This window comes from Nyctibius grandis, chromosome 7 (assembly GCF_013368605.1).
Source record: "Nyctibius grandis isolate bNycGra1 chromosome 7, bNycGra1.pri, whole genome shotgun sequence".
Taxonomy (NCBI): domain Eukaryota; kingdom Metazoa; phylum Chordata; class Aves; order Nyctibiiformes; family Nyctibiidae; genus Nyctibius; species Nyctibius grandis.
Window position 1 is genome coordinate 6841404 of NC_090664.1, and position 22761 is coordinate 6864164.

At 40.4% G+C, this 22761-nt stretch overlaps 1 long non-coding RNA gene across 1 annotated transcript; it reads left to right on the plus strand.

Annotated features, from left to right (window-relative positions):
• Positions 1-82: 82 nt before the first annotated feature.
• LOC137666011 (uncharacterized) lies at positions 83-10419 on the plus strand. The gene is made up of 3 exons (XR_011048580.1): positions 83-345; positions 8057-8229; positions 10275-10419. It is a non-coding gene; the product is annotated as an uncharacterized lncRNA (long non-coding RNA).
• The last annotated feature ends 12342 nt before the right edge of the window (positions 10420-22761 follow it).

Here is a 22761-nt window from a genome sequence, read left to right on the forward strand (position 1 = left end):
GGCGGTGCGCACGCATGCGCAGAGCGGGCGGGCGCGGCTGCGGGGGAGCTGGTGAGCGGCGCGGCGCCGGCCTGGGTTCAGGCCGGCCGGCGCTCGGGGCGGGTGTCTGTGTCCTGGGGCGCCCTTTCAGCTCGGGGAAGGCGAGGCAGCAGTCAGCCCCCGACATTAAATGCGCTACCGGAGGAGGAGCGCCCTCCTCTTCCCCCCGTTTCTCTTTTCCTCAGCTGGCAGCGAAGGGAGGGGGGTCGTGCCCTGTGGTAAAGAGGGCTGCAGCGCCCAGCTCTCCGCCTCAGCCCCCCCTTATCGCCGGGCAGGCCGGCTGACTCACTGCTGTGGCGGGGAGAGGTAGGTCTGCGACCTTCTCCTTTCTGTTTGCTTCTCGGTTTTAACTGGACTTTTTTTTTTTTTATCGAGTGGTGTTCTCATGGGAACGGCGCACCGAGAGCCCCGGCGGGCCCCGGCTGCCTCTGCGGACCCGCGGCTCGACCCGCCGGCTTCAGCCGCGGCCGGGCCCGGAGAAACCGCCCTGGTGATTTCGCGCCCACCGCGCTGTGCGGCCTGCTCCCGCCCGCCTCACCTGGCACGGTGTGCCGGTGCCTCGGGGACTTACATGGAGGGGTGCCAGGCAGGGCTTATGGGTAAAAATCCTGTGCAGGCATTTACACCTTATCTTACCCTGGCCCAAATGCTAGTGGACTTAGGTACTATCAAATTTTAAAGATAAACAAGTAGCAAAATCCCTAAGGATGGCATACAGAAAAGAAAGAAAAGACTATGCCGTTTAATGTATTCCAATTTATACACAAAGAGCCCACTAACATTCATGAAAGTATTAATGAGGCTCTGCTGTGAAATAGACTTGGGATCAGATCTGTAGTCATTTGCTTTTCAGCACCTCAGTAAGTGCAGGGTGGCTGTGAGAACGCAGACGTGATCGGAGGTCTGGAGGAGAAGGCATTTCATATGTTGGAAATCACATGGGAATGAAAAAGCACTGTTAAAATGACAAGCCTAATGGCAGGACTCAAGAACACTCAGCAGAGCCCTTGGCAGAGGTCAAATGTTGTCTTACTAAAATAAGCTCAAGTGGATTTGCATAAAGTAAAGAAAAAGGGACGTACGAGGGAATTAAATCTATTACAGTAGATATAAAACGTCCTTGAGTTTCATTAGTATTTTATAACTTTCTGTCTGAGAAACCTTATACTGTCTCAATCTCTTTCCTCAGTTATCATACAGCATAGCCTCACTATGCTTATTTTTAACATCACATTAATTTCTGTAGTAAGAGATGATCTCACTGCAGGGAGATGAAGTAGAAAGTTTCTCATGGAACATCAGTAGGGAAGACCCCCAAAAGTACTGGCTCAAAAACTACATTTTTTTTTGAAGTTTATTCTTACAGGAGGACTCACCTGCTGATTTTCTGGGCTTTATGGAGAGTCTTTGTTAAAAACCCCTCGGGTCATTTTGGTTTGGTCTAGCTGGTCAGGGAAGTCTTTCATTCCCTCGAGTGGAGGATTTTTGTGGAAACTTTTGAAATGTGGGATGTCCCAGGTCTGTGTGGGATGATTCTCTGTTAATATATTACTATATAAAGGAGGAAAATGTTTTCAATTGTTTGCGTTTTTCTGTAGTGAAGTGTTGGTATTTGCATACATTTAGTCTTTTCATATCATAGGCTGCACATTTTTCTTTAATGATGCAGCAAAGCGCTTGTCTCCTTGAGAGCCGACATGCATTTTTGTGGCTTGAAAGAGCAATTGTTTACTTGAGCGGTGCACAGTGCAGTGTATACACAGTGCAGTTACTACAGGCAGTGGCACAGGATGTCACAGTAGCAATTCTGAGTTCAGCATCATTAATGAGTAGCTAAACAGTCAAGTTATATATAGTTTCATTATAAACCTTTAATTGGAAGCCAGAAAATGAAAGTTAGGTTTGAACGTTTGCTGTGAAATGGCTGCAGTTACAAAAGATACAATTATTTATGAATCTGCCTTGAACAAATTCTTACTGAAGTTACTCTAAAGCTTGCTCTGTTGATAATGAGTTTCTGCTAAAAATAAATAAATGAATGAATGAAGTTTCACTGGATCTGCCTTTGAATATATTTTCTCTTCACTGTTGTCTCTTTATACATTAGGTTAGTATAGATTCCTCATCATACATAATTGAACCTGCTGATTTACTCTCTCCTTTCCCTTTTCTCTGGAAATCTCTCTCTCAAACTGTTTCGCTCAGTTGAGGCATTCCATGGGTGGAATCTTAGTTCTTTTTAGAGTGATGGTCACCTAAGAAGGTATGTCTAGGATCAATCTGTAAGTTAGTTGTATGGAACACTTTCATCAATGTCAATTTGCTGCAATAATTGTATAGAGTTTTAAAGAGATTTTGTCACTGAAACAACATCGATGAGAGAAAAATGTGTTTTCCTGTGTAATGTTTGGTCTTTGTGCAGTTTTGAGTATCTTCTTTTTTTTTTGTTCCTCTCTTTAGCATTTCTAATCTTCCCATAAAGCTTTTATTTCATTATTATTGCAGCTTCTGGTTAAGAATGTAATAGTGATGGCACACATGTAGGATTATAGTCTAACTTAATCCCTGATGTTATTCCATGTATTTTCCCTTCTGTGTTCTCCCTATTCTTCTCTCTCTGTCTCGTACACTGTCCCCCGTTATGGAAAGAAGAACTTTCTGCTATTACTTTAACCGGTAGTTTGGTTTACTGATGGAAACTGATTGGTTTAACATAGCATTTTAAGAAGTTCTGACCACCTCCATCTACTTATTTCTCTCCTTCCCATTTTGTCCCCTTCCTTTCCTGTAGTTTCCATGTCCTTGGTTCAGATACCATCACTTAACAATTCACTTGGCACAACTGAGCACACATTTTTTTCCAGCTGTAATAGATCCTCTTTTGGAGATTCCCAGTGTTGTTAGTAATTGCTTGTTCCCTCCCTCCTCACAAAAAGGGTGTTATACTACTCCCTTGTGACAGGTAGAAAATCAGCTTTGTGTGGCTATACTGTAAAATAAGTGCAAACCCCTTTTGTAATGCAGGGAGCAACCTTTGCTTGTTTGGTTCGTTTTTTAAAGCAGTTATCAGGTGTGCTTACAGGAGGCTTCTGCCCTCTCAGTCCTGTTCTCCCTTGTCTTTTGTTAAGAGTTTGATTTCTGCTAAAGATACATTTCTGTCATCAGATACACAGACACTAATATAGATTAACTAAATGTTTTCAGTCTCAGCACTTATATGTTTAAAAAAAAACCAGGAGGAAAAGAAGAAAAAAATGATGCATTGCCCTCCTTGGATGACCTTTTGCATGGGATCTTCTCTGCACCAATTTTTTTAACTTGGAAATTATGAGGACCCAGAATATATCTACAAAATATAAGGTCTGGGGAACCATAGCAATCAGACAGTTTCTACTGTAAGTTAAATGTAAAAGTTACATAAACAGACCCTGGGCAGTTTATAATTCAGTTACTAGACTAGTAAAATATATTTTTCATTACTAGAAAACTAAATAGGTAGAGCAAAGGAATGAGTAATCCTGTGGCCCAGTCAAAAGATCGTTAAAATGATTCAGTACCAGCTCTGTTGAAGTACTTGTCATTATTCAAAGTAATGTTGATTTTCAGTTACATTCAAAGCAATAAGCAAAGGTTGCAGGACTTAAATGTAAATGATGGGAAATAATTTAAGACTTTAAAGAGAATATTTGAAATAGTTATAAGGCAGAATGCATGCAGACTGTATGCTGAACATAATCACGGAATTCTTTATTTAAATCTTGTAGAATTCATTGGAGTACTGAGGAGGGACTATTATCAGGCTTCCTCTGTAAGGTTTTTGCATACGTATGACATTTACCAAGTAGTGGAATAAAACAAGCATTCTAAATTCCTGGCTGTTTGTTGTGGGGATACGCACATTTCACAGCTGTTCTTCTAGGGGTTAACATAGACTAGAAGGTTCCTGGTAGTACTGCGTAACCGCAGAATCAGTGAGATTTAGTCTTTCCCTTTACCTCATTTACTTTTGATAGTCCAAAAATCTGTAGGGCACAGTAGGAATTATGCATATAGGATGCATTTTGATAGGGATTAGCACTCACAAATCTTTTTGATGCTCTCCAGCAGTAGAATTGCATGAGTTCTTCTGGTTCAGATCCATTGCGTCCTCATCAGGGAAGGGGTTAGACTGTCTGTTGAATAGCTGTGGGTAGGGCTAATTGAAAAATTTATATTCCAATGTTTTCCCAGAAATCTACATTTCCAAGTAAATGCAATCTTCTGTACAAAACATCTGTTTTAATACAGATTTGTTAATTGACCAAACAATTATAAACACATTGCTCTCTACTTTCTAGATATTTATTTTCACTGTTTTGGTCGGGTTCAGTGTGGTGGTTTTGGGTTTTTTTAAGTCTTTTAGAAATAAGGTAAGCACTAGAATATTGTGGTTTATGTTTAGAATGGGTTTATAGGAAGATTTTTGTAATTGCTGTAGAATAGTATCCATTTTTATACAGTAAAATTTTAAGCACTACAGTGCTCTGAACAGTGTCCAAAGATCAGCTTGTTAAATAAGGGGAAGATACTGGCATTATTTCGATCGATCCCATTTAGATGTAGATAAATTATGAAATATCTTTACAAGGCTTGTGGACTGAGGGTTTGTGAGAAACCTTTTTTTTAAGAAAGTGAAGCTGTATTCTGAAAAAATGAATTTAAAAATTAAAGTTTTACTTTAAAATGTGAAGGCTTCTTATGTTATATATAGCAGTATATTTAATTTTCATGTAGAGCTTTTAGTTGTTATTCCATTCTAAAAACAAGAGATCCAAGTATGGTCGTCCTTACAGACCTGATAGACGTACTTCTGAATGTCTTTATGTTCTGTTTGATTTTTATAGAAATACTGACAATTTCCTATGCTAAATATTCTTGAAAACTCAATCTGAAGTCATGATCTATTCTTTGTGTGTTATATATCCCCCAAAAGAGATTGTGTAAATTCTAGTGGATTTTACTGATGACACACAAGCCACATAGAGGAAATCACCTCACTCTTACATAGTTGTGTTGAGTTTGCAAAACTAACGAGCAGTGTCTATATTAAGCATAAGTGAGTAAACATGTGGATCTTTTAGTATGTACTCATATGTTCTTCTTAGTCACTTTTCTGATGCCTGTTTTTTTTTAATATAGAAACATCATGAGAATGTAAAATTTAAACATGACTTTTCAATACATTTAGATTTTATAACACACTGAAATCAAATGGGCATTTATCAGAACTCTCCTATGCCTGATATCCCCACAACCCAAATTATATGCACCTACTACAGTGTTCCCACCAGCTATGCTGAGGTGAACAAATTATAATAAAACTAAGACTTATCTACTGTGATTCTTTATCTTCTTTAGAAAATATAATAAAAATGAAAATACTCTGTTATTTTTGCTTCCTACCTGAAGGAACCACTCCTTTACAATTCTCTTCAAAATCTCAAGTGCACCGATTCTCCATATAACAAAAATAGCTTTCACTGAGCCTTCATCTAATTTTCTCCAGCAGCAAAGTTAACCCGTTTGTCTAATGTATTTAAAAAAAACCCAACCAAATGGAATAACTGAAAGCCAAATTGAGAGAGATGCTGCTTTTCCATCCGTATTGAGCCTGGATGCTGCACGCTGCTGCTTGCTGCTTCACTGCACTTCTGCTTCTCTGCTGGTGTATGTCTGACATTAATTTGCGTAATTATTTGAAGGTGAAGGTGGATGCTTCCTTCACACAAGTACTGTTAAATTGGAGAAGCAAGAGGACACTGAAATTTAAATTTTAAATGTCAGGCTCTGAGCTGCACTTCAGAGATTGTAAAATCTGTATATTGCTCACAGAAGCCAATGGTAACTTTGTATCTTCTTTGTAGACTTAATCACCATCACTTTTGGTCCAGTTTTTTTACAACTCCTGAGCAGATACTGCCACTTCAGTAAATGGCAGCTATGGATGCTCAGCACTCCAGAGAGAAACACCCTGTTCAAATTAAGCAGATTGGGTTTAATAATTCCATTTACTGAACTGAAAATCAGTATATGTACAAGCTTTGGAAGACTGGGAATTAAGTAATATTTGTCTATAAGGTACATGCACCCAAGTTCTAGAGCAAAAACGGCTTTGCCAAGTCATGATTAGAGCTGATAGTATCTCCAATGCTTGAAATTTTAGGACTATCATACTATACACATTTTTTTTTAAAAAAAAAGGTAAGTTCCTATTCTTAACATTTCAGAGAAATGCAATGCTAGTGGAATTCAAACACAATAAAACAATGAGGAAGAAGAAAAATGTGAAAAAACGATAGAAATGTTCATAATAATTAATTTAAATACAGTTTAAACCATGTCTTACTTGTCTGTAAAGTCTAACCTGTTGACATTTATCTTTAATCATCTACCTTATACAGGATTGTAATATAGCATATCCCTCTTCAGTCTTTCTTATGACAATATGTGGATCTTTTATTCAGCTAGAGAGTGAAGCTGCTAGACGACTCCAAATGTCTAGTTGTAACACTAAAACTGGCCAAACTGAGGAGTGGATATATAATTTGAAAATACTTAAACAAATTAATTAGACTAAATGAAATTGATAACATTCCTTTAAATGTACATTGCATTTTAGAGCTTGAACATAGGATTACTTAGATTTTTTAGCAAACTGATCTCTATGTATACTTCATGTGGAATCTTCTGAGGGTCATGGCAGCTCAACCTTTGTGACCTAGGAGGAGTAAAAAGAAGTTTATGTTTCTGTATGTAATGTGCAGTTCTGATCTAAAAAAACCTTTAACATTGTTGAATTCTGCAATTTCTAAGGTTTTGTTTTGCCTTTTCAGGGTTTTTTAGGACAATCATGCAAATAATCATGATTGTTAAGGGGTGTCCTAAATTACACCTATGCCTGATACGTATCAAAGTCTGTGAGACTTCCTGAATTATACTAGCAAAAGTCCAATGATTGAAACAGAGTGAACAAAGCTATAAATGATGCAAGAGAAAGAATGTGTCTTCTACTGTTTCTAGGCTGAGCAATTGCAAAAGCAGTATAAAAGCAAGCAGATGTCACTCCAAATATACACTGGGCAGTTCTACTTCCAGGCATGATTTAATTCTGACGAGTGACATGACAGTCTTGCTCAACGCTTCTGTAGCATTCGAAAGGAGATCCAGTAACTTTTGTGATGATTCATGCCTGAATATTTTGTATGCTTATTAACTATTCCAACCAGCTCAGCTGAAAAAGAGAGAGCGTGCACACAAACTGGATTATAGTTTCTTGTGCAGACTTGTTTATGAGAGCCAGTTGGTTATTTGTGCAACCTCAGCTTGCACAGGTGTCACCAAGGGCATCACTTTTAAAAAACGGGATTACACAACTGTAATGAGGACACTGTTTAGCAGGGAGAACTTTTGTTACAGGGAGTGAGACCTGAGCAAGAAATAACACTGGGTGACTATAGAAGCCAAGGTTGGGTTTGTGGGCCTAGCAATTTTGGGGGAAAAAAACCCCAAAAAACCAAAAATCCCTCCCTCAAACCCCAAACTCTCTACGTGACTACAAAAAGCATATTTGGTGTCAGAACCAAGGCACAACAAATAGAGATTTTTTTTTCCATACTTTTTTTAGGGTAATTTTTCAGACCAAAGCTATACTTTGAAGGACATTTTAAGCTTTTATGCAACAATTTGGTCTTGCTACTTTGTTATAGACATCAGGTTCTTTAATTAGTTAAGGCTGAAAACAAATACTTTTAGGATTTATTAATGAAAATAGAATGGGTTAATCCACCAATTTAAGAATCCTTCAAATCACCAACAGAAATTGTAACTTTTGTTTATATATATATAATAGACATACATGCAATACACATAAACCAGAACACCATGTACTGATAACTTAAAACTAGGCTAAGTGGAATCTCAAACAGGTTGCAGTGTCTAATGACAAGCAATTACTTAAATAACCATTTCATGTTGTTAGGTTACTCCTTCACCAAAGATGTCACAGTATTCTCCTAACTCTCCATGTCTGCTTTACTTCAAAACCTTTGAGAAGAAATTTAAATAGTCACCAGACCAGCATAAGTAAGATGTATGCTGACTTTTCAAGCTTTGCCTGTTTCCTGAGGGAAATACTACAATTCTCAATTCCTGGTAAGCAAGACAGCCACGTTCATTTTTAGAACAAACAGATCTGCACCTGCATTTATCTACTTTTGTATGTTATGGTGAGGACATTTGGCTGGGTTGCTTGTAAAGGATGGTACCAAACATAACCAGTTGGATGATAACTGCTATCTAAACATAAAAATATCGGTTGATACAACTAAAATTTAGTTGCTTGAAACTGCATAATAGTTGTGTTCCTTATTATTTGTCATCGGTAAGTGTAGAAGTAATGTCTGGAGTATAACCTAGAACAGGAAGAAAGCGGCCACACACACACACACACACACACACACACACACAACCCCACCCACTAGAAAAGAAAAGAAACTTTCATGATGGATGAGGAAAAGCAGTAAAAACTATCTTATTTCAAATTAGCTGTTTGAGGGTTGTACTTGTTCATCTTTGTCAGATTTAAAGGAGGGGCATCCAGAAAGGCTACTTAGAGATGGTTTTTAAAATGTTACCCCAGAAATTATTTGGATCAAGAAAAAAGTTGTAAGGAAGGCATTGTTTGTAAACTACTAGTATATCACAAACAGTAGCCAATACATTTATCAGTACATATGGATAAACTGAAATTGATCTAAGCTTTTCTTAGATGCAAGTATTTTACTTGCTGGCTTTATTTTTGGCAACTTAATATAAGGTTAAAGGGCAAACTGAATGAAACTATTTTACATCTGCCCTTGACCATGCCAGGTTAAGATGAGAAATTGTGAGAGTTTTGCTTGGAGATTTCGTAAAAAATCCAGAGGCTTTTAATTTGAAATCATTCCCTCAGTAATGACAAATACAAGTCGAGAGCCCAACGTACAGCCTGGAAAGTAATGCCAGTGGCTCACCCAGCCGCTCTGACGCCAGCCCATGACTGGCACGGTGCTAAGTCTGTACAAGGTCAGCAGTTGGTGGGAGGCACCGTGGGCTGCCAGGTGCCCCAGCAGCAAGCATGAGGGTGCAGTGGGGTTACTGGCTGGCCACCTGGGAAGCAGCTGCTCTCTACCCTAAGCCAGGCAGCTGGCCAAAACCCGGGACTGAGAACTCTTTGGTTTAGCACAGAGAAGACAAAGCAGTGGAGTTTGCAGGGGTATAGTAAAGGTAAGAAGAGCGAGAAGTAGGTGCAAAAGTATAAGCTGTTATCCCTGATCAGCTGATGAATGCTGCTGCTGTTTGCAGCCTCTCGCTGGCAAGGAGTAGGCTCTTGCTGCAGGTTGCTATAACAAAAGCTCTCGGAAGGTCAGGATCATAAAGATATGAAGGTTATTACAGTGGTGTACTGAAGTCCTGATATTTGTATCCTTAACATTAGGCAGTACCACTGCTCTCATTTCTCAATACTGAGCTGTTCTCTCTACAGTGGTGCCATTTTCTGATCCTTTGTCTCTTCTGTATTTGTACTGTGAGGTCTGAGTTTGAATCCCATGTTTCAAATTCTGTTAACAGTTTATATTTTCAGTATTTATACTTTCCCCCATCTCCTAATATGTCAACAAAATTATACTTAAGTATTTAAAATACAACAGTCAGTAAGATCATGTTAAAAAGCAAACAATTCTTGGTTTTGATTTAAAAACTAGAAACACTTTCTGTGTTGACTAATGTACCTGGTATGTTTCTCATTCTTAAAGAAGGTGTTTCATTTCAGTCAGCAAGCCTTTTTAGTGTATTCAGTATTTACATTCTTCTCCCTCCCCTCCTAAAAATCTTCTCTGGAAACACTGGAGGCAAACCTCAGTTTTCTATGCTTTTAATATTTCTATCTCTGAGTGGCCTTTGCCTTTGAGCAGTCTTAGACTAAATTAACCAAACTACAAATTTATTCCACTACAGCAAAAATGAAATTAGTTTCACTAACTAGAAGTAAAATTACTAGTTGTCATTAATGGAGTTTATTTCACAGGAGTGAAATTTCTTGTCTGCATTGGTAAACTTCTCAAATAAGCATAAGGGAACTCTCTCCCCCTTCATTATTTTCTTTACACCATACAACAAAGCTTTTGACTTGATCCTTTCTGCTTTTGTCTTCCTAGGGCGACTCTGCATGAATGATGCAACTGGATTTATTTGTATGTTAAATCAGTGCTAAAAAAAGACAAAACTGCATTCAAAAAGTGCAAATCTTTGAATTTAAAACTTGGGAATTTTATTCGCTTTTGAACAAAGAGTGATTTGAAGACTGTTCATGTACTCATCTGTCTGCTCTGGATTGTGTGTGCAGTCTAGCACCTATCTGTTCTCTTTGCTCTGAGGCTCATGTTGAGCAACCACTCTTGTTTACCTGTACGATGTCTGCTTTCCCAGTTTTGGTTTTGGAGACTAGGTATTCTCCTGAAGCAGCAATTTCTCCTTTGAACTCCAGACAAATACCACCTTGATTCTGAATTATTTCAGGCTGCTGAGGTAAGAGAAGTCACTTCCAAAACTGCTTGACAGCTTCACGGCTGTTTTGCAGTGTGTAAGGTGATGGCAACAAGAGAATGTTTTGCAAGTACGCACTGTGTACTCTAGATTACCGACACCACAGAAGTTAAAGCAGCCTCATTCACAGTGGTTTATTTCATACTAGTCCACAGTTAACTCCCTATACCTAACCTTCCTGTGAGGCTCCTGCTTGAGCACATGCTAGATGGACTACACCAGAAGATCCCAAGCCCGACATGGCTTGTGGGCAGTATATTACCCAATGAGACTTTCTGACGTTGTTCGTAGCTATAAGAAATTAAAAGGTTATAACAGAGGTTGGCAAGAACAAAATTTGATCTTACCTGCAGCATGTTACTTGCTTAGTATTGTCCCTAAAGGACTAGCAAAAGTTTGGACCACTAGACCATAAATAATTAAATATCTAGAAAAATATTTCAAATAATAAAATTAATGAATGTATGAACCTTCATATTGTGCTTAATTAGAGTTACTTAAAGCAATTTTTAGTGCATGGAGGAAGAGGAGAAAATACTGCATGAAACATTTTCAGTGCAAACACATTTAGAGTATGCTTTGAACAAGTATTGCGTAATAGCATGACGATTGTTAATGCATTATGACAGCAAGTGAAGAGTTATCTTTCTTACAGTATCTGAACAGAACCAAAAGGAAGTTATGCCTTCCTTCTAAGTATTTGTGTGCATATTTATAGTATAATTATGAGATTTTAACTGTTTGCAACACTTTTTCTGACCATAACGGGCCTTTTCTCTCAGTGTCCTAACTGCAAGATTATCTTGGTGCTTTGGATTGTGGCAGTTTATATTGAAGAATGAGTTGAACAGAGGTCTAGGGAGCTACATGATGTAGAAATAACATTTTTTGCTATTTTGGGTAGTTACAGGGATGAACCGAATAAGGTAGGATAATAGAACAATACATGGCACTTTATGGTTGAAAATGAAAGACTAAATGGCACGTCTCTATTCTAGTCATTACTGGTGGGTGGTAGAATTACATCTCAGTGTTTCCATGAGTTCTGTGTATTCTGACCCAAGTATCCACAGCAGGCCCCTCTGCCTGAGTGCAAAGTCTGGCCTTCATCTCTGGTAAATAATTCAGTGTAGTGCTTCTGTGAATAAGTATTATCACATGTGTTTAATATAAAAGATTCACAGAGTAAAAATCATACTGTAAATTCTTAGTAAACAGTGACTTGCATCATAACTCAGCATTTCTTTGGTTGCAAGCAAATTGCTGCTAAATCAGAGTAAGAAGCTCACAGTATGGCTCCTGGTTTCATAAGAAGGACCTGGCAGGGTTGGAAATAATAATCAAGTTGCCTGAAATCCTTTAATTTAGCCAGAGAGAGTAATAAATGACACGGTCATCTTGCTCTTTTTATGCCAAGCTAATTTGCTTTATGTTGTAGTACCAAACAAACTTATAAAATTGCTAGTGTCTTTCTAGAGCTGAATTTTCAGATTATGACCTCTGTCTGTCCCAAAGACACTGAATGCAGTTTAATACTGAGGCAGTCCCCATCAACTCAGCATCTCTTTTGTGTTATCTCCCACAGGTGTTATTCCAAATGAAGTTTCAGGTGCTGGAGAACAAGCTGAGGTCAGCTTAGTTTTCCTTGATCTAATAGTTGGAGTTCATGTTGCATTTACTATAAATTGAACTGCATAATTGCAACCCTTAGGTTAACAGCCCCTCCCCTTTCAGAGCCACAGGAAAGTCCAGGTGGATTGAAGAAAATCACCAGCGGAAATACTTGTGTGAAGACTTGTCACTGTTTTGTGGTGATAGTTTTTTTTGAAGTGTTTTTTTTCCTATGTAAATGTAACATTGTAATACTTCAATTACAGGCATCAGAGTTTATTTTGGGTAGTTGGGAACCCAGTATTTTGCCATTTAGAAGGTAAGTGATCCATTTTGATAGATACTCTCATCAGTAAGGAATATTTTATATTAGTAAATCAAGAAGATCATAGAATGGTTTGGGTTGGAAAGAACCTTAAAGATCACCTAGTTCCAACCCCCCTGACACAGGCAGGGACACCTTTCCACTAGACCAGGTTGCTTCAAGCCCCATCCAACCTGGCCTTGAACACTGCCAGGGAGGGGGCAGCCACAACTTCTCTGGACAACCTGTTCCAGTGTCTCACCACCCTCACAGTAAAGAATTTCTTCCTAATATCTAACCTAAATCTACCCTCTTTCAGTTTAAAACCGTTTCCCCTCGTCCTATCAGTACATGCCCTTGTAAAAAGTCCCTCTCCTGCTTTCCTGTAGCCCCTTCAGGTACTGGAAGGCTGCTATAAGGTCTCCCTGGAGCCTTCTCTTCTCCAGGCTGAACAACCCCAACTCTCTCAGCCTGTCTTCATAGCAGAGGTGTTCCAGCCCTCTGAGCATCTTCGTGGCCTCCTCTGGACTTGCTCCAACAGCTCCATGTCCTTCTTATGTTGGGGCCCCCAAAGCTGGATGCAGTACTCTAGGTGGGTTTAATTAATAATTAAACATAACTGTGCTGTGAGCTGTACCTGGTATTTTTTAAGCCAAACCCAATGTCTCTGGCCTTTTTGGAATAAGCAGGGAAAAAACTTCATGTGTGTGAGAGGAGTGTGGAATCAAAGTGACATAGTAAGGTGACCGAAGTCTGAAAGAGAACAATTTGACGATTAGCATTTGAGTTTAATTTGAAATAGTGCATGTTAACAGATGAAGATGCAAAATCACATAGTTAGTTGGAGCATTCTGAGCAGTTTGGTAATCGCTGCCCTTTAAATAATAGGTTTCTCAAGTCAAAGAAGAGCTTCACATATCAAGATTCTGCATTCGCAGTATTTCTTTGCAAACAAGAAGGAATAAGAGAAAGGAAGCATGCCAGCATGTCATCCTTGCATACAGGTGAGCTCCTAGAGATGATGAAATAGCACGAGAATACAACAAGGGGAGCATCTCTTTTCATTATGTGTGTACACAATTAAGTAAGGATGTCTTCTAGACCACAGGGTTAAAAGTATTTGAAATTATAAATCTGGGAACAGTATCAAATGGTTCATGTTTCAATCCCATGTCCACCACTAAGTTGCTGTGCAGTATCTTGAGTTTTCCAGAACTCACTTTACTTGCCTGTAAAATGACTTGTATTTATTTTACGGGCATACCATCAGACCTACCAAACATTTGTTTCTAAAGCACTTCAAGAAAGCCAGAGATCAGGTACGCAAATCAATACTGAATAATAACTCTGCTCCTGTAGTAGTTCTGCAAAGGTGATGAAGTATTCACTATTTTCAACTGAAAGGTAAGTTACTCTTCTTTATGTAGAAGTGCCCTATGGGCCTGTCATTGAGAAGTAGGTCAGACATGAAAGGGATTTCAGGCCTAAAGCCCTCCAGTCTCTTCAACCAGATATTCCACCCTACTCAGTGGGTGGCAAAGCTTGTAGTAAATCCTGGGAGCTAGGAAAAGGAGTTAAGGAGGATGAGAAACACTTCCCTTCAAAACATTTGAAAAGTAATAGTAGTAGGAAATTTAGAGTACAACAATACTCAAGGAACAATATAGCAGTATCAGGATATGATCTTAGATGCTAACAAATTCCTAATCTGAAATTACCTGGGTGTTCTTAGAGATCTGTTACATTCATAACCTTCACATGTCCTGAATTCAAGCACTAATTGATAGATCTAGCTACATATAACTATTTGTGCTTTTATATGTAATGGCTTTGCATAATCATAGAACAAAAGTGTGTATTCTGTTTTGTAGATTCCAGAAACTGTGATGCAGGGAAGTAGTATAATTATTCCTAAATCACTATTTTCTGTGTTCTGCATCCATCAGTTTCATAAATTTGATACTGCAGAAGGAAGGTGAATGTTTTGCTTAACGACAATCAAATTATATAGTATATTACAATACTTCCTGATTCTCCTTGAAATAGATGCTTACCTTGATATTTGCAAATGTTATTCAGTATACCCCTTTGAGAATCTGTCATGCTATGACTCAGTGACTTTCCTCAGTAGTGAATTCTGCTGGGTGTAGCATTTCCAGTGATGTGGTTTTAGATGTTCCACACTTCAGCTAATGGGATCACAGAAATTAAATTAGCTTTTTTAGCTCTTCCCAACTGAATAACCTCAGTGTCTCAAGACATTGCTGACTAGAAATGATTAAGAAGAATAATGCGCTGTTTCTTAATGACAGTGCTTAAGGGGAAAATACTGTCATAGAATCGGAAAAATCCCAGCAAGGAGATAATTGTGTCTTACAAATGTGGATCTTGGTATTCTTAAAAAGCATCTAAATAAGCAGTCATTCCTTTGACCTTTCTATCAGTAGTTGGGCAAGCAAAGAGCAAAACTAACCATGTGTTTGCAGGAAATTGGGTGGCATCACTGTTTTGATTAAAATACCCATAGAAGCACTGAGATGCAAAATAGCTTGCCCAGGGTGGGTGAGCAGGGCACTGGGAGGGCTGGGAATAGAACCCAGGTCTCCTTGAAACCAGCCCACTCCTCTGCCATGAAGCAGCTCTGCCTTCAGGAGCAAGTTATTTTCTTTTTTTAGATATAATGTTCTTGCCCATATAGATTTGCTGGTAGGTTTGTGTTTTTTTTTTTTTTAATATAGTGATTACAGAAATAAGAATGAAAGTAGTCAAGTGAGAGTCTGCTGCCAGCTAATTTAAAACTCATGACTACCATCACTGTTGATGCAAAGGATCTGCTGTTTTATAGCATCATTGGCTCCCTTTTTGTGGCATCCAGAGCTTTTAAAGTACAATTAAAGTGAAAGGGAAGTTAGGAGAAAGGTTTTGATGCTCTAGATAAAGCTGAAAGGAAATGCCACTTAGCAAGGTAGTGATAAAATGAAGATTTTTGTTTTAGGAAAGTAAGACTTGCAGGATCAAATCCTGTCACTCACTTCTAAATCTCCATGTTTTATATTCCCATTCACAAAAAAAAGGGCTCATGGTCTTTCAGCTGAATAAATCAAAATAATTTTCCTTCTCCTCCTGCAGTCCTAACTAGCAAGCCAGTTTACTGCCATTTCTCAGTAGTCTTCAGTGCCTGAGCTTGCACTTTGTACTTTCAGAAAGAGACATGCGTGGCATGAAATGTGATCTCTGAACAACTTTCCCACTAGAGCAGAGAGCTTCCTTTCCCTCCCAAGGTGCAGAGCAGCAATGCCTGTAAGCTTTTCCTCACTCTAAAGTGAGTTAATTCCTCTTGTCTTGTCAGTTTGAACAACCTTTCAGCTTTCTTAGACACTGCCCTTGCTCTTTTCATAGCCTTGTGCATTTTGAACACACTCACAAATCTGACTTTTCCCTCAAGTCACTCACTCACTATCTTTATTCAAATGGCTCTTAATGAACCTTTTTGCTCAGTTTTACCTTCACTGAGATGAGACCAATATCTGGGCACCAGAGGTGAATATATGAATATACAAATAAACAGCAAATAGACTGTTTGCTAAGCAACCATGAAGTCAGCCACGTGGTAAAGAAATTTAATATTTGATGTCCAGCAAGTTATTTAGAGCAGCCTGTACTTTGTACGTAGAAGGATTATACAGCTGATGTAGAAACTTTGGTTTTTATCAATTCCCTGACCCGAATGTTTTTAAACTCTATCCCACTGTTGGTATAGTTTTGCGTTTATAATACTGACAATGACACTGTAGAGGCATAGTCATAATCTTCTAGAACACTGTCATCTGGTGGTGGTTGTACGTCACAACATGTGGATACAAAAGTAAAAATGGCAATCAAATCGGGCTAGACAAATGCTCCGATTATCCATTTTATTAATATTAAAGCTTTTAGGGTTCTAATCATAGCACTATAAAGGATTTACCTCACAAAACTATTTCTCCTCATTTTGTAGGCTGCAGGTACAATGAGTTGTCACAGTTTTCACTGCACTATCAGATAACATGCTGTTGTTTGTAACAGAATCACAGAACTACAGAATGGTTAAGGGTTGGAAGAGACCTCTGGAGATCAGCTAGTCCAACCCCCTGCCAAAGCAGGTTCACCTAGAGTAGGTTGTACAGGGTTGCATCCAGGCGGGTTTTGAATATATCCAGAGAAGGAGACTCCACAACCTCCCTGGGCAGCCTGTTCCAGTGCTCTGTCACCTTCAAAGTAAAGACATTTTTCCTCATATTGAGATGGAACTTCCCATGTTTCAGTTTGTGCCTGTTGCCCCTTGTCCTGTCACTGGGCACCACTGAGAATAAGCTGGCCCCATCCTCTTGACACCCGCCCTTAAGGTATTTGTAAGTGTTGATAAGATCCCCCCCTCAGTCTTCTCTTCTCCAGACTAAACAGACCCAGCTCCCTCAGCCTCTCCTCATAAGAGAGATGCTCCAGTCCTCTAATCATCTTCATAGCCCTTCGCTGGATTCTCTCCAGTAATTCCTTATCTTTCTTGAACTGGGGGGCCCAGAATTGCACACAGTACTTCAGGTGTGGTCTCACCAGGGCCGTGTAGAGGGGCAGGATAACCTCCCTTGACCTGTTGGCCACACTCTTCCTAATGCACCCCAGGATACCATTGGCCTTCCTGGCCACAAGGGCACATTGTTGGCTCATGGTGGACTTGTTGTCCACCAGAACACCCAGGTCCTTCTCCACAGAGCTGCTTTCCAGCAGATCAGCCCCCAGCCTGTACTGGTGCATGAGGTTATTCCTCCCAAGGTGCAGGACTCTACACTTGCCTTTGTTGAACTTCATGAGGTTCCTCTCCGCCCAGCTCTCCAGCCTGTCCAGGTCACGCTAAATGGCAGCACAGCCTTCTGGTGTATCAGCCACACCTCCCAGTTTTGTGTCATCAGCAAACTTGCTGAGTGTACACTCAAGTCCCTTCATCCAGATCATTGATGAATAAGTTAAACAGGACTGGACCCAGTACTGACCCCTGGGGAACACCACTAGCCACAGGCCTCCAACTAAACTCAGCACCACTGACCACAACCCTCTGAGCTCTGCCATTCAGCCAGTTCTCAATCCACCTCACTGTCCACTCATCTAAGCCACACTTCCTGAGCTTCCCTACAAGGATGTTGTGGCAGACAGTGTCAAAAGCCTTGCTGAAGTCAAGGTAGACAACGTCCACTGCTCTTCCCCTCATCTACCCAGCCAGTCGTGTTGTCATAGAAGGCCATCAGATTAGTCAAGCATGATTTCCCCTTGGTGAATCCATGTTGACTACTTCCAATAACTTTCTTTTCCCCCACATACTTAGAGATGGCATCCAGGATGAGCTGTTCCATCACCTTTCCAGGGATGGAGGCGAGACTGACCAGCCTGTAGTTGGCTGGGTCCTCCTTCTTGCCCTTTTTGAACACTGGAGTGACATTGGCCTTCCGCCAGTCCTCAGGCACCTCTCCTGTTCTCCATGAACTTTCAAAGATGATGGAGAGTGGCTGGGCAATAACATCTGCCAGCTCCCTCAGCACTCGTGGATGCATCCCATTGGGGCCCATAGATTTGTGGGTATCCAGTTTGTCTAAACGATCTCTAACTTGATCCTCCTCAACCAAGGGAAAGTCTTCCTTTCTCCAGACTTTCTCTCGTACCTCCAGGGTCTGGGATTCTTGAGGGCTGGCCTTAGCAGTAAAGACTGTGGCAAAGAAGGCATTCAGTAACTCAGCCTTCTCTGTATCCTCCATCACCAGGGCACCCTTCTCATTCAGCAGCTGGCCCACATAACCTTTGTGCTGAAGTAAAGATCAAAATACTTCCTAACTGAAACTGATTACCTGTGCCCCTATGTACGGTACACTGTAGGACTGCTTTAACTTATGAGTAGGAGTGAAAACTGCAATTATCACCAAATGCAACATTCCATAAGCTGTCTGTAAAGAACAGTGGTGTGTACGTAAGCTCTGGACAGTAACTCCTGTTACATGATTAGTGCTCCCTTCTGCTTAGGTTAGCTCTATTAGCAGTTCATGTTCATTTATTTTTAAAGTAACTCCCTCAATGTCAACTATTATCCAGTAGGAATAATAGGAATATTTTGTATTAGACCTTATTTTAACAGCATGATGATGTAAATAAAAATTCAAACATGGCAAACCTTCTTGTGAAACAAAATAGGAACCAACATTAAAAAGTTATCAGAAATTCTACATATGTTATGTTGCTTTCTTTTATGTCTTTTCATATTGGTGATGGATGACTGGATTGAAAGAACTAGCTACTAGCAAATTCATACATTTTTCACAAAGTAATTGGAGTTGTAGGCATGGAAGAGTACTGAAAGCCATATTCATAATTTATGCCCATGGCTTTTTTGTGACTTCCAGAAAGCTGCAGTAACTTAAAGACAGCATTTTAAAAATCAGATTAGACCGGCTGGAGGCCATACGCACGAATACTTCAACCATCAATAGAAACTAAGATAGTTACTGGTTGAGATTCCATCAATTCTTTCAGTAACAGAGTTTGTTAGCTGAACTTGGAGTAGCACTTAGTAGGATTACTTGAGTTTAAAATTAAGCAAATTGCTCAGCAAAGGCTGTATGTTCCTGAGCAATCTGAAATAACTCTGGCAACGTAAAGCTATGCAGCTCCTGACTGCCTCTGTCTCTGTTGCAGCAGCTTCTGTACTCGGGGGACTCAGCACAGTAAGTCAGCAGAAAATTGTTTGCTCTTTTGTCAGGTTAGTTTTCTGCAGACTCAACACACAGAAATGACTAAGGGAAAGGTCTGACAAACACTGGAGCCAGCACCAGGCAAGGAATGGGACTACAGGGATGTGTGGGCCACTGTCGCTGACAATTAGAGAAGTCTAGATTGCTATGAAAACAGTCTTTTATATTTATGCTCTATTCCCTTTCCCACATAAATATATTAACAACTGCTATAGATTTAATTTGGAACAGACCTTTATTCTTAATTATCTACCATAAGCAGTGCTGTTTGCAGATAAACATTTGTCTTTCACAGACAGTATAATAATGTTATGTTTCTCTTGTTTAGCCTATGTTAACTGGTGTACTTAAGGAAGATAAAAAAGGAGGGGCAAATTTTCACTTTCAACTACTACTTCATAAATAAATCTACTAAGATCATATTGACCCTCTAGAAAAAAGGTGGTGGTGGGGGGGTGTGTGTCTGTGTGTGTCTGTCTGTGTAAGAATATGGTTCCAGACATTTCCCCCAGGACTTCTGTGGGGTTTACAGTAAATGCTTTGTATACTGCAATATGTTTTAATCAAGCTTGCCCAGGCACTAAAACATTTAAAGCCCTTTTAGAAGGCTTATGATGGTATTTTGTGGAGTTACCATATATATCTTCAGAATTTGTATACTACTGCTTAATATGCTTCATATTATCTGAGCAACACTAGACAGCCATGTACCACAAAATACTGCTGTTTTGTGATATTCAAAAGCACAGAAATTCATATTGTCCTTGATTTTTTAAATGCCATCAATCTCTGTATGATTAAATGATACATACAAATAGTACTTCACCTCTTCCTAAAACCCAGGTTAGGCACCTTCTGTGGAGAAGAGGAAGTGATTATGTACACTGGAATTTACAAAAGACCTTGCTGTAGTAAAAAAAACCTGGAAAATATCTAACTGCCATATGATTACCACGTTGGACTGCAACCCATTAACAGAGTTCCAATTGCCCACCATTTTCTGCAGTAACTAAGATTTCCGTATAGGAAAAAATAACTTCTCTTTTGTCATAGTTTCTAGCCTCATACTCGTTCTCTTCTGCATAGCCTTTAGTCCTATGAAAACATCTGCACTATGAGAAAACAGTCAGAACATACTATCTCAAGCTTTAAATTATCCAAGGAAATAATACAGAGCTCTCTTTTGTGTTGGATACATTTTATGAAAGAGTAAGAGAGGTCTGCTTTTTTATTTGATAGCTGTAGCAACTAGTGTCCTTTCAATTATGCATCTATCCATCAAACTCACATACTACATTTAGTGACTTAGGGTTAAAATTAGAGTGTAAGCTGTAGATGCTGAAGAGGAGAAGAGAATGTGAGCTAGCATTTGTTACAGAACACATACGTGTGAGAGAATCATGGATTTATTAGGAGACTGAAGGTTGTGACGAGGGTTTCCGAAAGCATTAACCAGGCAATGCCCCTCTCACTTGCTAACCTCTGAATTGTACAGCTGTGCTGCTGCATGTCATATTTAGAGGGAACAGAGGCTGCCTGACTGAAGTAGAGAATTTTTGCTTTTTATGGCTGCAGTAAATTTAATTGCCTATTTTGTCTCATTTCCTCATGGACTGCTATTCGGGTGTTTTTGCTGCTTTAGTCCTGGAGACTTTTTCCTATACCTCTCTTTCAAGCTCACCTATAGAAAAGAGAACATAAAAATCTTCAAAATACTTATCTGACTGTTATGGCTTGTAGGTTCAGAGCAGGTTTTTTGAAGGTGTTGCATATCAATGGTTGTTCTCACTAGAAATCATTAGAGTATGCAAGTCACTGCTGCCATGCGATGCATGCATAGTAGTCTTAATGGGAACACACAAAAAAAGGACCACTACCAGTCTCAGTTTATCTACAGCTAAACAGACTGCTGAAAATGTCTTTTTTTCTTTAACATGTAGCAAAAAAATAGGAAAAACTTACAGCAGTTTATGTTTGCCATAGATGTATCTTGGTTATTTTTTTGGTCAGCGTACAGCAAATGATCCATTTCCTATCCACTTTTTTCCTCGAATTACTTAAAGATGACAGGAGCGTATTTCAGTGAAAACACTTCTGGATGTTTGTTATTACTGCATACAGTCTTCATTGTACAGTGCTATACAGAAGACCACATGGTTCAGCATTTCTTGCAAATAGCATAATGTATTTCTAGCCTTCATAGAACATCACTGTCAACACAGCAAGTTTCAAAATAGTCCCATTGTCGGAGAATGAATGCCAGCTACTGCTGACAGCTCCCTGCGTCTACACTGACAGGACTGAACACACGCACACACAAATCTCGTCCAACAAGGTTTTAACCTAAAGCAGACAAGAACATTTCCCCCCTAGTTTCAAAGAGATAATAACAATAACAACAGGGACAAACACTGCCTTTCCACCTTTAATGGTATTCTATTTGTAAACAGTGTACCCTACGTTTACAAATAGAAGAGTACGCAAAAGGTTTCAGGCTGGAGTAAATGAAAACAGCGTGACTTTCTTACCAGCAGTTAGGTTTTCAGATAGTTTCAAAAAGCAACTTCTGAGCATTTTTCAGTCAGAAGCTTTCACAAGCCCAAGAATCGAGCACCTTGTTATTACTTTGTAATTACCTTGCGATAACAAGGTGCCCGGTTCTTCGGCTTGTGAAATCCTGTGCATGAGCCTGTCACTAACCACCACAGAGGGACTGTGTCACGTAGGGCTTACAAACCCTGTTACTGGCATTCCGGCAAATGAAGTCTGCACTGATTCGCCACACCCCCTTAAGATGAAAAGGATCTAGTTGTAATTACTGACCCGGCCGCCCGGAGAGCAGTCGCTATGGAAAGGAACAGCCCAAAAAAAGCAAGCGGCCGGGGCCGCACCCCCTCCCGCACAAACGCGCTCCTCGCCCGCGAGGCCGCAGCGGAAGGGGAAGGCCGGGCTGCACCTTCTCCTTTCGTGGCTCTGTGGGGCGTAGGAGCCGGGGGGTGCCGGGCGGCCCGGCTGCGGCGCCCCGGGCGGCCCTTCTCCCTACCGCCCCGCCCCCGGGGTGGAGCGCCCCGCAAGGCGGCGGCTGGTGCGGGGGTTGTTACCGCCCCGTTTTCCCTCTCTTCTGACAGAAAAGCGGTGGCTGGGCCGCGGGCGAGGACGGCCTCCCCTCCGCCCGCGCTATTCCCAGCAAGGCACCGCCTCCCGCCCCGCTGTCGCCAGGAGGGAGGCGGCACCGCCCCGCCGTGGGCCCGGCGCCCAGTCCCGGTCGGGCGGCACACCGCCGGTGCCCGCCCCCGGGGCGGGGCGGGACGAATGGCGCCGGGCGTTGCGTTGGGAAGCGTGTTCCTCGCCGCACCCCGTACCGCCCTGGGCGCTCGGCTCCACGTTGGCTGCGCAGGCGCAGTAGTCGCG